This window comes from Ricinus communis, chromosome 6 (assembly GCF_019578655.1).
Source record: "Ricinus communis isolate WT05 ecotype wild-type chromosome 6, ASM1957865v1, whole genome shotgun sequence".
Taxonomy (NCBI): Eukaryota; Viridiplantae; Streptophyta; class Magnoliopsida; order Malpighiales; family Euphorbiaceae; genus Ricinus; species Ricinus communis.
Window position 1 is genome coordinate 9,217,351 of NC_063261.1, and position 15,811 is coordinate 9,233,161.

A 15,811-nucleotide genomic window follows, 5' to 3' on the forward strand; every position below is an offset into this window, starting at 1 on the left:
TTATTTTCCTATCTAAACTTGTCATGTCATCATAGGATCAAGCACATACTAATTTTCTTTTTTTCTATGATTTTCTCAAATTCTCTCCTCTCTTCAGGAGTTATATCATGAGCTATCAGAATATTCCGTGGATTTACATTTGTGCCTAAATTAAATGAATCAATTTATATGAAATTGATGTCAAATATGCACATGTCATGATTATTAAAATGCATACTACTATCAGAAAAAACATTACACAAGTAAGCAAAATTGTTTATATCATTGATCTTAGAAAGAAAAGAAGCATCGTCCAAAATTTACATCATCATAATAAAAAGACATTAATAATATTATTTTTAATAAGAGCAGCTAGTTCTTCTTGACTTATTTTCTCTGGCTGAGCGGTCAACTTTTCTAGCTTCAGCTCTTCTATCTTGGTGGTGACCTACTCTTGGACTTCCTTGATACTCAGCTCGGCCATCCTACTAATAATCAAGTTCTTAAAAATCTCGAAACCTTTTACCTCAGTCTTAGCTACATTAATAGGCTTGAGCTCTCTAGAGTAGGGTTTGTACTCTTGGATGAACACGTCTTTTGGAGTCTTACCCTTAGGTTTGCCCTTGTCTTCCTCTTCAAAAAAGCCCAACCTTTGGCGAGTCTTTGGTCCTTTAAAGTCTGGTAGTTCTGTGATGCCTTGTTGATTCCTTACCAGCCCTATTTCAGGCATGAAGTTCATATTCTTAAACATGTTGGCTACTTTAGGATCCATGTAGTCCTCATAGAGAATAGCCACTTGGAATCTAGTAGGGGCATCCACCTCCTTGATGGCTTCTTGGATTATTCAGACAACCTTACCACCTTTGCCATTGGTGGTGATAATCCTTTCTTCATAAGGGAATTTCACCTTTTGATATACTTTGGAAGGGACTCCTCCTAGGGCGTGGAACCATGGCCTTCCCAATAATAGTGTAAAAGTTACTGGGATGTCCAGGACAGTGAACTTCACTTAGGATTAAATAGGACTCATCTCCATTAGTGCTGAAAACGTTCCTTCCACATCTCTTTTTGTCTCATCATAGATCCTTATGATCATGTTTGATGGTTTTAGGTCCATCAAAATCATCCCTAGTTTAGGGAGTATACGAGAAGGACATACGTTGATGGCTGACTTGTCATCCACCATCACACATAGAGTTCTCTGCCCTTTATTTCTGTTGTTTATGTAGAGGGCCTTATTGTGGTATCTTCTCTCAAGTGGTAGGTCTTCATTCGAGAATGTGATCATTCCGGTGGTCATGTCAATTACTATTTTGATAATCTCTTCAAGAGTAGCTGTTGTACTAACACTTATACAAGATAAGGCCTGAATTAGAGCCATTTTGTAGTCCGACAAATGCATCAGTAGTTCCTAAACATCGGTCGTCTTCTTCTATTTCCTCCATCATTCTAACAACACAGCATCCCCGTCTTCAAGCGCTTTCTTATCTTGCTTCAACTCTTGTACCCGGCTTCCTTACCTTTACCTACTAACTCAGTTTCAGAATCACCATCTACTTAAATGTCCTTGGCTTTGGCACCTTGGACTTCACACTCATCGCTAGAGCTATCCCAAATGTCGATAGCCATGACCGACTTCTTTTCCCCTTCTTTCCAAACCTCCAGGAGACAAGGTTCATAAGTGGCTTGATTATTATCTTATCCTCAACCACTTGGCACAATGTCCTTAGTTTTAATATCGGCTGAAGATGGCCTCAAATATCAAACCTTAAAGTTAAATTTGCCCGAGGTCTACCATAGCAGGTCTTCAAACTCATACTGAGGAAGTTGCTTAACCTTCTATTCTCTAAAATCGATTTAAGTCCTGAATCTCGTGCTTCAGATGATTGCATTGGTCCGTCATATATGCCCGAAAGCTTGTAATACTCACAATATTGACCATTATGAGGCTTAGGATTGTCTTTTCATGATTAGGGCTTAAGCTTCCCGCTCCGTTTTAAGTGATGGAACACCATAAATAATGGTGCCCCCAGCTCAGTAAAGGTTCTTTTTGGGCTATCTGGTTTGGCTTCTGGCTCGGGTTAAAGCCATAAAAGAGTTTATGATATCCTCTTTACTGAAATCATGGTTAAATATGGACACTTGGTTTGGGGATGGTGTGTTATTGTAGTTTGGTAAGGGGTTCCTTCTGGTGCTGGATTGCTCAAGGTTAGTGAGCTTTCTGGCATCGATAAGGTCTTGGACTTCCTATTTTAGCCGGATCCAGTTGTCAGTATAGTGGCCAAGTGCATGGTGGAATTTACAATAGGTGTTGGGATTGTATCTCAGTGCATTAAGGTTTGGTGGGTTCTTTAGGGTAGTAGGTTGGAGTATGCCATTTTGTACCAATCTCTCAAAGAACTTAGAGAGAGATTTTTTGAAGTTGGAGAACTTCCTCGGTTGTTGCACAATATTTAAATTCAGAGTCCAACTCCCTCTAGCCTGGTAGTTTGCCCTTCCATCAATTCTCAAAGTCTTTCTTTTGTCGTTCTCGATTTCCTCGACCTGTAGCCCATCATCGTACAAGTCCATGAAGGTTTTTGAGTTCATCATCTGTAGCCTTTCAACCCATCCTAAAAGAACGTCTCGGGCCACCATGTGGACTTAGCCCTTTTTAGAAGGCTTATTCTTCATTAGTCCAGCCTTATTCCTTGATCTGGTTAGGAAATTAGAGAAGGACTCATTTGGCTTCTGCTTGATGGATTCAAGGTCCCTGATTGACACTTCCAAATGAGTGTTGTAATCATACTACTTGACAAAAGAATTGCATAAATCACGCCATTCAAATTTAGCGGATTTTTCTAGATAGTGGTACTAGTTGACAGTGGGTCCTTCAAGCGACAGCACAAACAACTTGACAATCTAGGTCCTGCTCAGCTAAACAGTTCCTATGATTGTTACATACTACTTCAAATGAACCTTCGGGTCACCAGTCTCATTGAACTTGTTCATCTCGGGCATTCTAAACTTCTCAAGTAGCTTGTCTTCCCCCATCAAAACTAGCTCTTCAAAATCATAGGTATGGTCCATACCTTTGATTTCTAGCATACCCTAGCTGAGACCACTCATAGCTTCATCGATTGTAAGGGCAGTCTCCCTCTTAGCCTGGTCTAGCACGAACTCATCAAAGTCCTAAAAATTTATAGGCACTCCCCTTCTAGTTGGGTCATTACATTAGCATTTAATAGTACCATAGTAAGCAACTATGCGGTGGCGAGAATTTAATTGCACCGGAGTTAACATAAACAGGGGGATTAATCAGCATGATGGGAGCAGTAGGTGGGGCTTGGTTTATAGCGATCCAAGCCAAGAGTTGTTGGAGGTCATCCTGAATCACACCCCTCAAATCGCCAATGACGATGTTCTTCAGGATCTCGACATCTTGTTCGTTATCTCTCTCGTTGGCCATCTCTTCGGTAGCTTAGCCTCTTGGTCTTTCAAGGTGTCCTAGCACAGCTTTGATTCTCGGGGAAATAGGCACTGTCTTACCTTTTCTAACCCACGAGAGAATCTATATGGCTAAAAAATAAATGTTAGTATGATGCATGCGATGCATAAGATGCATGATGCACATGCAATGCACAAAGATAAAAAATTTAGAGGTTAGCAATCGCAATAGTATACAATTCATCTTTCCAACCTTATTCCTCCAGTACACGATTCATGGTGAGTCTTTCTTCCTAAGGATTTTAGGTCTGGGCTTCTTATCAATAAGAGATGGTAGGCTCAACACGCATGTCATAAGCTCTGAAAGTATATTTAAACAAACAAGGTAATGTTTCTCAGTATAAGTATAAAAGCTTGCATATTTTAGACCTAGAGCCTGGTTTTACATTTTTAGGCCAAGGTCTTTCAATATTTGGGCTTGAGATACTTATAAGGAAAAAAATCTCACATAGAAAGCAATAGGATTCCTAAGGGAGATTACTACGGTCATTACTATGAGCTGAGTCTTGGGCAAGGATAAAAGGCTCCCACAAGTAAAAAATGTTCTTCCTTGGCTAGTCTCCCCACTCAATGATCCATGCAACGAAGGAAATTCACTTATTACTTGTGAGTGATGGTTAGCCAGTATCACGATTCTAGAGTTTGAGTGGAACCAAAGGACCACTAATCGATGCCATCAGGGCTATAAAGACCCAAAGTCCACAGTGTGTGAGAGATGGTGTAGTGATACAAGAATAATCTATTAAGTAATAAAATTAAAGACATATATTGCAATCAACTTCTTTATCCTCGGTAATAGCCGTTGGCCTCTTTTAGCGCACTCAAGTGTCTTTAGCGACTATGGTATTAGAATTCATTTCAACCTAACTAGGAACACGTTAACTAGTTACTGAGACTAGCCTAGAGATGAGAGTCGCCACTCGGGTAATCACTGAGACACTTTATTAATAAGTCGCATTTCTCATATTCTATAGGGAAGCTTACATCATAAAATTTTAAGATGGATCCGAAAGCCAACTTCCATATTTGTCTATATTAATTTTTAATTTTATTGTTTAACAAATTATTCCCTATAAGCACAAGCACTTTATACACAGGCATGCCAAATAACACACACAATTTACCTAGGTCTAGTCCATTTCATTTAAGCCTAGTCCATATTGGAGTTGTTAGTCTATTTAATTATGTATAAGGCCCATTTAGTCTAGCCCAGTTAGACATTATGCTTTTGATTTCCTATATTTATGACCTAATATACTACTTATTATGATAAGGCCCGTTTAGTATGAACCTAATTCTAATAAAGCCCAATCATGCCAAGGCCCATTAAGTCTACTTAGATTTTATAATTTAAGCCTAGTTAATATTGGTTAGCCTATTGGACTACAATATTCATGTTGGATCTAGTTTTAACCCTATGTTTATGTGGCCCATTTTAATTAATCAATCATATAACACATATTAATCATATAGTAAGCAAAAATAAATAAAATAAGATGTAGGAAATAAACCTAACTATTACAACCCGGCCTACAACTATAACTATAAAGAAAAAGACCTAAAAATCTAGTACAGTACATAAAGTACATCAGAACTTGACAAATGCCAAAAAATTGAGAAAAATGTAGCATAGCCGATCGGCACTAAGCATAGAGTCGATTGGCCCTAGGGATTCCAAGCAAGTTCTTTATATTCCTCGCATCCATAGAGCTGAATTTAACATGCACTGAGAGTAAAAATCAATTAGATATTAAAGAAATAAATACAAAAAGGACACAACAGAAATCAATCGATTGATTAAAACCTTAGAGATTAAAGAAAAAACCTAAAAATTGTAAATTAATCATGTAATCCTATTAAACATATCTAATTACTGAATCATGATGAAAATATAAATCTAATCGTTAATCCTATTGCATATGTCTAATCAGATTCAATATCCTATTTGGAAAAATTATCAAATTCAAAACCTAGTGTTCTTGTTATCATATTTCAAGACACAATTAACGTGCATATCCACAAGAAAACCCTAATGTAATCATATTAATCATAAAAAAAACAAAAAAGAAATAGCCCTAATCATGTTTCTAAAAAAGCAACAAAAAGATAAATAAAAAGAACAAAGAAACCGGTTTAGGATGATGATGGATGCATGTTTGGAGGAACCCTCAGGCTATCACTATAGTTGATGGTTCTGCAAGTCTCAAGTAATAAGGATGCAGTTAAATCAAAGACTGACTGGGAGTCTAGTGCTGAATGTGAGGTTGAAAATCTTTTGTTGATTAAAAAAGTTTTCCAAACAAGATTCTTTCTTGAGTGGCCTTCTTTCTTAGTGTTTCTTAAGTCTTATGCCTGATAAAGTACGACAATAATTTTCTCTCTTTCTCTCTCTACGTATTCTTTGAGTATCCTCTAAATGTCTTTTAAAACCATAAATGCCTCTTTCTATTTATAGAGGCAGGGTTTCAAAGGAAATCTTAAAGGAAACGATAATCCCTATTATTTTAAAGAAATAAGTTGATAAATATTCAAATTTAATTCTTTAAATTTAGATAATTATCACTAAAAATCCACGATTATCGCCAAAGACCTTCTAAAATCTGTATCTATACGTAAAATCATTGAGAAAAATGATGTCGAAGTGAAAAAGCCCAATAAACACTCTGATTGGATCTACATAAAGCTAATTGGTTCTACACAAGGAAAATTTACAATTAGATCTCTAAAATTATGAAATCGCTCATTTTAACCCTTGAATTTTATTTTTCTTCTCAATTGAGTCCAAATTAAATATAAAAAGGTAATTCCAGCTGGATTAACCTCAACCCTATCTCGGATTTGCCTGTCCTTATCCCCCGAGACCCAAGAAGGCAGTAACTTTCATCACATGATTTTCTATATTTCTCTCGATATCTAGATCTAGAAAATGGGTGTTGCACATCTAGAATCAAATCTATATGGTGTTGTTTGTCTCATGATAGGCTAATTATGGTAGCTACAATCTAAGGCAGTGAACCTATAGATGCAGTCTAGCACTCATGGTGAGTATCAAGGTCATATTCCTTGGAAAAGTGAAAGCCTAGAGTTACTTCTTTGTTATATTAACCTAAAATGAATGATGAATAATTTCTAAACTAACTAATAGCTACAAGCTAAGTTCTAAGGGAGATGCAGGAATGAATGGATAAATGAAATAACCAAGACAAGAAAGCAAACCCAAAGGGAACCTAAACTAGTTGGCAATCAAACAAAAGATAAAGGATTGATGAGTCTAATTATGCTACCTGTGGACGAATTCTTAACTGAATTCGGTTTCTCTCGAGATAACCGAATTCCTAAACCTAATAACCTAAAGTTGGAATCTCTTCCTAACGATTGATTCTTAAATTATCATTAAGCCTTAATCCGCCTCTATTAAGCTTTGTTAACTCTTAATCCGGCTAGTTAATTATCCTTATCTCTAAGTGATTATTAACCAGTTCTTGCTATTCAAAATTCCAATTGCCAAATGGACTTCTCAATCACATAAAGCAATCTAAACACCACAATTCGCAACGTCTCATGAGTAATGCATTATCTTATTAATACTAAAAGCAAGAAGAATACAAAACTAACTCAAACAATCCAACAATATAATATTAAGCCAACATAGTAAAGAAATCCCAATGGATTTAATCAATCTAGCTAAACATGTTCATGATTAAAACAATCTAGGAAATCAATTACAATAGAAGAATAATGAAAATGAAACATGTACACCCTTTTCTCTCGAATTGGATGAACAACTCCAAATCTGGATCTGCACTACGATTAATCTCCCAAATTGCCTCTTGAATTGCTCCACTATTGTTTTGCAGACTCTAACCCTTGCGATTCCGTGGTTCTTCCTCTCTCGCAACTCTCTCCCGAACTCAAAGACTCATGCAAAACCAAACCCGGTGGCTCTTTGTCACTCCTTGCTTAGCTAACCCTAAAAAACAGGCTTCCTTATATAATTGTCTTAGCACGGCCGGAGTCCAGGCCGTGCTGAACATTTGGATCTCAACAATTAGAGTTTCTTCATGGTCGTGCCCCCGCCGGTGCTGAGCCACCACAGGCCGTGCTGAAGGCCGTAGTGGCTACGGAAACCGTGCCCAAAATGCCATGTTTTGAAGATTAAAAGCTCATGGTTGGTCACGGCCAGAGTCCAGGCTGTGGTGATCAGCACGGCCTTGACCTAGGCCGTGCTCAATGTATGCACTATGAGCTCTTGTCCGATCTTGATGAATTCCCATCCGTTTTTGCATGTATTTATCTATAATTGCTCAAACACTGAGGATGGTCCTATAAATTCTCCTGAAATGCAAAAGAACACAAAACACGGGTGATCTTGGAATAAAAGCACAATAATTGCTAAGAAAATACACAATGATCTGCAAGCAAATATGTGTAAAACTATGCACATCATCTCACATTGATGGTAACCCTCCAAGAAAATCCTCAAGAATAACATCATCAAACTCCTCTAATAACGTTTGCACCTCCACCGAAATCTGATCACCAACTAATTATATGCTTTTTGCCTCTCCCTTTACTACCATCAAGTGCACTTCTCAGGTTTCCTTACAATCACTCATGAATGAAGATGGACCATGTATAATGGTTAGAAAGTTCCTTTCCTCTACTTTTAAAGCCTCGAGTTTGTCCTACCTAGTAAAAGGCACCAATGTATACCTCACTCAATCCTTTTCTAGCTGATGCAAGTTATCTTTACCCGAGTGTTTAGTATCCACATCATATTGAGAAGGATGTCCAAACAAAATATGGCAAGCATCCATATCCATAACATCATAATACACTTCATCATTATACTTGCTAATGGAGAATGGCACCTTACAACGTTCACTCACCTGAATGCCACTAACTTTTTTAATCCATCCAATAGTGCATGCATTAAGATGAGCTTTTATCACTATTTGTAGCCTCCCAACATCTTTACTTATTATATTTTTTGAATCCTACTATGAATAATAGGATCACAAAAAATCCCTTGCATAATACACCTAATGTGCAAGAGCTTATGGCATTGAGTATCATAACTACACTTTGGAGATAACATGAGTTTCCTCACTATACAAAGGGTCAATTTGCCCCCTAAACTTATGTCCAAAGGTCAAATATACCCAATTTAAATTTTTTCAGTAAATAGCCCCCTCAACTTATGTCTAAGGGTCAAATACATCGAATTCATTTTTTCACCAAATAGCCCCTTCAACTTGTGTTCAAGGGTCAAATACACCCAATTTATTCTTTTTAAAAAGTAAAATAATATTAGATTTTTAATTTTTAATTGAATTATAAAAACTAAAAAAATAATATTTATTTCATTAATTTACTGATATAATATATAGTGATGCATTATACAGGAGCGTGTTTGACAAAATTTAAAATTTGAATTGAATTACTCAAAAATAATAAGTTATGGGCCTATTTATCAAGAAAGTTAAAATTTGACTTGTCTAATCTTTAGAAAGTTAAAATTTGACTTATTTAATATTTAGAAAGTTAAAATTTGACTTACTTAATACTTAGAAAATTGAAATTTGACTTATGTAATACTTGTCATTTTTAGGTCAATTAAATCCAAAGTTTAAATTTTCTCAAATACACTCTTATATAGCACGCCACTATTGTATTAATAAATTAATGAAATAAATATTATTCTTGATTTTTATAATTTAATTAAAACCTAAAAATCTTTTTAAGAAAGTTTAAATTAGACGTATTTGACCCTTAGACACAAGTTCAGATGGCTATTTGCTGAAAAAGATTAGATTGGGTGTATTTGACCTTTAGACTTAACTTCAGGGGCCTATATGCTAAAACATCTTAAGCTAGACCCTTAGACATAAGTTCAAGGGGAAAATTGACCCTTTCTCTGTTTCCTTACCATACAATTTCACTCTTCCTACTCATAATCGTCGTCCCCATCAGGTTTGCGCACCTCATCTCCGACAACATAATCATCCTTCTCTACTACATTCACTACCTTCCATTTAAGACACTCATTGGAATGATCAACAAACTCTCCACATCTGTAGCACTTAGCATAGAAAGGTATTGTATAAGGATTATTGTTTATAGCAGGCACAAAAGTATTGCCCTTACCTCCTTCCACTACTCTTCCTTTCCTTTTTCCTACACCCGCATTGGCAGTTTCCATAGTGTTATATATAACAAGAGGTTCTTTTCCTTTGTCACTTAGAGCCTTATTGTCTACGCCCCTATATCTTATGTAATTAGTATTACGGGTTTGCTCTTGAATGAGTAGCTTAGCCTTCATGGCCAAATTCCTGGCCTCTTGCACACTAAAAACCATCTTCACCCTAATTTTGTCTATATTATTCTACTTCAACCCACTCAAATATCTTATCACCTGTTGGTTCTCACTTTCTAATAACTAAAACCTTTCTGCCAATTTCAAAAATTCAGTAGTATAATTAATCACACTCCTACTACCCTGTGTGCATCTCTAATAAGCATAAAAGATCTACTACTCACAGTCTAGAGGGAAAAATCTACCTCGCAATAGTTGTTTCATCCCATGCCAAGTTTGAACCGAACCACACCCCTCTCTCCTCCTAGTTTCCCTTAGTCTATCCCACCATAATGATGCTCCCCTTTTAAACTATAAGCAACAAATTTGACTTTTCTATCCTTAGGCAACTCAGTATATTCAAAGAACCTAACCACTTTAGTTAATTAGTCTAAAAATCCCTCAATATCAAGATCACCACTAAAGTTTAGGATATCTACCTTTAGTTTGTAGTCATCATCGCCTATGTAATTGGGTTACCACTGTCTTCCATTTCTTTGTCTACCAAGTGGAAGTGCAATTTCACCTTTATTTTGAAAACTTTGACAAAGACTAGTAAATTATCATAGTCATACTAGGATACTAAGATATAAGACTTGAGTCCTTGTCTTAATAGGATATCCTAATCATATTAGGACTAGGTAATCCATTAGTCAACTTAAAATAGGAATTTGAGTTTTCATACAACTTATCTTCTCCTTTTCTAATAAGGAATCCTAATAAGAAGATGATTACTTGTCTAAATAGGATTTAAAGATCTAACAAGCCTTATTAATGAAATTAATTCTAGAATTAATGATGTTTATCAAGATTCATCAATATCATTATCAATGGAACTCGAAATTCCACATCTATTATCAAGGTTTCATCAAGATTTTGAAGGCAACATCAACATATGCATTAAGCTGTGCAAGAAACATGATCAAGACTTTAATCAACCTTCAATATTACATAAAGAACTCATCATCAATATGGTTTGGATATGATGTACTTCTTTAAAAAGCCTGCCAAGAGATTAAAACACAAGAGAACTGAATTCCCCATGTAAGTTCCATGTATACGCATAGTAATAGGAATCAACACTTGATTTTATGTTGTTTGCATATATGCACATCTTAAAGATTAATCTCCAGATTTTCATAAATATAAAGTTTGATTTAACATCTTCTAAATCATCTTCTCTGATGTTCAAAATCAAAACAAATCAAATACCTAAACAATACATCATAGGTCGAAACCCTAGGACTGTGTATCTCATACGCATGGCCTTAACTTGTTCTTCAAGAATCAAATTCTTGGTTGATTTAACACCATCATGAATATCAGATATTTAAGAAATGTTGTTGTTCTAAACACCCATCATATGCGATGTAATTAATTTTTTACCAATTAAATATAATTAGAGATTGGGTGTTATTGATTCAAGAAAATAATCCTTATGCGCATGAACCAACATCAAGACCCAATGTCTAACTTGTTGTCACCAATTAATTTCATAAGTTTCTAGATCACAAATACACCTTATTAATGTTTTAAAGAATAAAATCCAAAAAATTCAATCCACATCATATGAAAATTTTGACACATGAATTTTCCTATATAGCTAGTTTTGCATGCTTTTAATCTAACAATAATTATGCAATCCTTTATGATTAAATTAATCAATGGAGGCTTTGATACCACTATTATGAATTAGTATGAAAACATCAATGAGGCAATGAAAGTAATTTAAAATGATTAAGATAATCATAACTCACAAAACAAGTAACTAAAGAGATTCTTACATTAGGTGTGGCGGGCATGTTATGATCCCTTTTGATTTCTTATTTTTTAATCTTGGCAAGGTTGATATGGCCACCAAAGTTACTCAAAGGCCCAACCTCTAATGGTAATCCACACAAGCTTTAAAGTTGGAATCTCTTATGAACAATATTGCACAATAGAGAGAATGAAAATGATTAGGAATATCCAAAATACCTTCTATTATCTATGCTCCTTACAAAGAACCAATTCCATCCCAAGCTCAACCTAGATTTTCAACATCTGATGTTCCAAATACACTTTAGAATGTTGATTACCAAAGCAATATCCCTGCATCGGATACATCGATCCAAAGAAAGATGAAGATATGAGATAACCTCTACCCCATCTTCACCATCACCATCAGCCATAACCCAAAACCTTGAAGCAGAGATCAACATGATTTCAAAAGAGTTTGAAATTGACAAAAAACTCTTGCATGAAGATTTCTATTCAAAGAAAAACCATCTTAAAAAACTTTGGTTTTTTAAGAATTTTTTACAAAAAAAGGATAGTATACAAGAAAGATACTATCAATTTTGCATTCAAAACAAAGCCCAAATCAAATTTTTTGATTGGTTTCAAATTTACTGCAAAGAAAATGGTATCCTTTATCCCTTTAAGGATAAGTCCATTAGTCCCGTCAAAGAAGGAACAAAGCCCCCGAGTGGAAGGTAGGAGAAAACCTAACTCGGTCGAGCATCCTCCCTTAGGAAGATAACCATTCCTTATGGAGAGAGTGAGATAGAGGCTACACCTTACAAATTGGTAGGCGAAGACCTAGATAGGAATGTCAAGAACATTGTTCAGCAGAACAATTTCTCAAATACCTGTCTAAACACTATAAGAAAGCAACTGGTTAGGATAGAAAACCGGATTCAAAAGCCTCCTGTGAGTTGTGACCTCTCCAATCCCCGTCGTCAACCAAAAGAGTCGAACTAGTCGGGAAAAGCTTAAAACCCAGGTTTTAAGCCATATCTCGACAAAGCCGAGCCAAGACCATTTCCAAAAGCAAACCGAGTTGCCAAAGCGATGAGAATAGCTAAGTAGATTAGCAACCTCTGAGTCATCCAAAAACCTAGTACCAGATACTCCTCAAAGTAGTAGGAATATCAGTGCTATAGGACAAGACCAAAGCGATGAGTCTAATCGATTCTGTGAGCTTGAAAGCCCTATTCAAAAACCCTTCAATATCAATGATTGGGAATCCAATCCCCTAGATTGACCTGGAATACTCCTAGGAGTACTGCTCCAGATCTAGGAATTGAGAATAGGAACAACATCCTAACCAAGTCTAGATTCAATGCCTCCTCCGTCTATGAATAGAATATAGATGGAATGTCGGAATACAACATCCTTGGTCTCTTGCAGCAGATGACCATGGCAGCCAATGCTTACAAAACCCAAAGTGGTACCTCCGATAGAGCCATTGCTTAGCCCCGATAGTTGATTCTCCGCCAACCTTAAAGGATGGCGGGATTATCATCTCACCAAGCACGCAGAACTCCAAATCCTAGGTGTATATCCAAACCACAGTGAAGGAACTCCCATTCTAGATGAAATAGGAAATCCGATTGAGGATGTAGTGTCAACTTTAATCCTCACTATTTCCCTTCATCTCATAGGAGACCCTTCTCAAAGACAAAATGCCGAGCTCCTTGAGCAACTCACTTACACTGAAGCTTTAAGCAACTTCCAGTTACAAAGACACTTTCCTAACCAGAGTCATGCTTAGGGAAGATTCTAGCCAGCCTTTCTGGAAAGAAAAGTTCTTAGCCGGTTTACCTAAGATTTTAGGTGAAAGAGTTAGGAATACCATAAGAGAAGCCCATAACGGTCAAATACCTTATGATTTCTACACTTATGGTGAGTTAGTTAGTCTAACCCAGAAAGAAGGTTTAAAAATTTACCATGACCTTAAGCTTCAAAGACAGCTCAAATGGGAGATGAAAAAGACTAGGCAGGAACTAGGTAGTTTCTGTAACCAGTTTGAGTACAACCCAATAGAGCCCTCTTCTAGTTGCAAAGGGAAATGCAAAGATGATTCTTATTCAAAGTCTTTCAAAAAGAAACGATTTTCCAAATATAGAAAGCCTTCTAAAAGCAAGGAAAATTTCTATAAAAAACCGCCTTCTTCCAAATTTCATTCTAAATTTCCAAAGAAAGATTCCAAAAAAGATTTTTCAAAAATTACATGCTTTAAATGTGGTAAGAAAGGCCATCATCAAGTATTGTAAGTTTTCCAGATTTCAGACCTTCAAATAAGAAGAATTTCATTTCGCTTCTATCATCTTCTATAGTTCTCAAGCGATCAGGAAGAATTTCAGCTCTTCTCGTTCTTCACTGAAGCTCTTCTCAAGTCAGGTACAAAGCATATTAGTGATCCTCTTATTCAAAAACAGTTTTAAAAGAGATTTTAAAAATCGAATCTCTGGTTCCTTCTTCTAGTAAGAATACTTATGATCTTACTATGATTTTGGACAAAGGGAAGAAGTTGAAAAGCCCTCTTCCCACCGCTCAGAACTACAGTATGAGATTAAAACCATCAAAACAGAACTTAAAGAGTTGAAAGAAAAACAACAAAATGATTCTGTTTTGCTTCAAAGCCCCGATCCTTAATGGATTCCGATTCCGATGAGGAAAATGATTTTCAAAATCTTGAAGTTTCGAAATGTTCCTGAAAACTTTATCAATGTTTTAAAGGAAATTACTTCAAGAAAATATTTGATTCAAATAAAGCTTGTTTTCCCGGTGATTTCAGACAGAAACCACTTTGTTCGTCTGAGACAGAGCGCACCTCAATTGTATCAATCGCGAATCGGTTCCTAGAAGGTTTCATCAAGAAACTAAAGAAAGGCTGACTTCAGCCAATTCTTCAAAGATTAAGATTGCTGGTAAAATTGCCCTAAAGAATGTTTTCATTCTTACAAAAGACCTTCAGCAAACTGTTATTTTAGGGACTCCGTTTATCAATTTGATAACTCCCTTCAAAGTGACAACTGCTGGAATTATTTTCAAAGCTAAAGATTCAAAGATTGTTTTTCCTTTCTTAGAAAAACCAAAAAAGAGAAATTTGAATCTTATCAAAGCTCATTCTATTTACAATTTCGAAATCAATGCCTTGATCAAAGGAAAACAGACCCATCTTTCTCATCTTCAACAAGATGTGGGTTTGAAAAGAATCCTAGATCAACTGCAAAATGATTTAATTCAAAGAAAAATTTCTGATTTTCAAATAAAAATCGAGAATAAACTCGCCCGATCTTCCAAATGCTTTGGAATCGAAGCAACATATGGTAGACTTTGCCATATGAAAACGATTTTTCGTCGGATAAGCAATCCTACATTAAGCTGACACTCATTCAGATGAATGAGTCTTTAGAAAGCCATTGCAGATTAGAGATTAGAGATCTTGAGTCTAAAGGTTTGATTTCAAAGTCTAGATCACCTTGGTCTTGTGTAGCTTTCTATGTCAATAAGAATAGCGAATAGAAAGAGAGAACTCCAGGCTGTTGATCAACTACAAACCTTTGAACAAAGCTCTAAAGTGGATTAGGTATCCTATTCCCAACAAAAAGATCTTCTTCTTAAAAACTACATTCCGTGATTCATCTTTTCAAAGTTTGATATGAAATCGGGATTTTGGCAATCCAGATCGATCGAAGATCGGTACAAACGGCATTTACAATTCCATTCGGTCAATATGAGTGAATGTGATGCCTTTTGGATTGAAAATGCCCTTCGAATTTCAAAAGATCATGAATGACATTTTTAATCCATTTTCAAAGTTCAACATTCATTATATCACGACGTTTAATATTTTCAAAATCCATTGAACGACATTTTAAACACTTAGAAACATTTTTCTATATTGTTAAAAAGAATGGTTTAGTGGTCTCAAAGTCTAAGATATCTCTTTTTCAAACGAAAATAAGATTTCTTGATCATTATATCTCTCGGGTTACAATTACTCTAATTGAGAGATCTCTTGCTTTCACTTCAAAGTTTCTAGATAAAATCTTGGAAAAAACTTAACTTCAAAGATTTCTTGGTAGTTTAAATTATGTTATGGATTTTTATCCTAATTTAAACTGTCTTGCAAAGCCCCTGCATGATAGACTAAGGAAAAACCCCCCTCCTTGGACCGATCAGCATACAAAGATAGTCCAAAGCATTAAAAAACAAGTTTTG